This window comes from Sinocyclocheilus grahami, unplaced genomic scaffold (assembly GCF_001515645.1).
Source record: "Sinocyclocheilus grahami isolate Dianchi unplaced genomic scaffold, SAMN03320097.WGS_v1.1 scaffold996.1, whole genome shotgun sequence".
In the NCBI taxonomy this organism is placed as follows: domain Eukaryota; kingdom Metazoa; phylum Chordata; class Actinopteri; order Cypriniformes; family Cyprinidae; genus Sinocyclocheilus; species Sinocyclocheilus grahami.
The window spans coordinates 242,023-243,369 of record NW_015506175.1 but is presented as its reverse complement, the minus strand read 5'-3'; positions in this window follow the sequence as shown (position 1 = coordinate 243,369).

Here is a 1,347-nt window from a genome sequence, read left to right as displayed (position 1 = left end):
CTGATATCTTAAATAACATTTTAACTAGTAAAAATACTTTTACAGATATGTAGAAATGCCATTTTTACAGGTAAGAATAGCTATGGTAATGAGATCATGAATATTAATGAGATCTGGTTTTCCCACAATCCTGGTTTTAGTCAGCATTGGCCAAAGATGGCAGAAGAACACCCATGCACAGAAACATCTCCGCCTTTATTGATTTGTTTTGTCAATGAAACATGAAAATTGTATTATGGCTGGATTATTATATATATATATTTTATTGTAAATTTTATAAAAAAGTAATTTTATGCCGTTTCTTTTTATTGGCCACCAAGTCCTTCGGATAATTAAAGGAAAAATGAACAAGGCGTTAATTTAGCTTTAACATAAAAAATAACTTCATGTCGTTTTTTCATGTGTGGTTTTATTACGCTTTCTTCTAATACACCAAATAAAAATGCGTCATACAAAAGTTTTACTGGACTTTTGTTTTCTTTTTTGTAATATCGTTGTATTTAGGCCACATGAATGAGTCGTGTCCTAATAGGCATTATTTTTATATAACATGTTGTCCAGTTCTTGAAGCATCGGTGGACAAGATGAATGATAAAGTCTATTGAACCTCTTTCTCATGTCTGTCTCAGCTATTTCAGTGTTAGGCTGAATACGGCACTGCACTGATACACTCTTCTGAAAGTTAAAACATGAATAACAGTCTCTCAGTTGTAGTTAGTTCAGAGAATGGACAACGATTTAACAAGAATTGTGTAATCTTGCCCATCTGGTTCAATGCTTATTGTTATTATTAGGCTATTTTATATTATTATTATTATCATTATGCTATTTTATTAGGCTATCTTGTTGTTTTAAGTTTGTAACTATAAATGTGTTTACTTAAGACCTCACAACAATTGTAGCATTAAATAAACACATTTCCAAAACAGAAAACATATTTATTGTCTCTACTATCCCTTTCAACATTGAGTGTTGTTTTGGCAAAACAACACAAAATAAAACGGAATCGAGACTATATGTTGTCTCAAAAGAGATAAATACAATGGAGTCTTCATTTTAAATGTAGGGGCGGTTCTAGGGTTTCATCCTCGGGGGGCTCAGCCCTCAGAGAGAGCATTAGATATTAGTGTGTGTTCACAGTAACGATATCACAGCGCGTGAATACCACACTGAGATCTCACTCGTGCCGTCTTGCCCTTAAAAGCGAGAATGATAAACTTTCATGAGGAAGCAGCGCTGGTCTGATCGTTCAGATAGCTGATTATAGTTTTAGGGGGATTGAGACGACAAATAGGGTTGCTGAAGCCCGCCTAAAAGGGTCTAGAACCGTCCCTGGAGTACAGCACT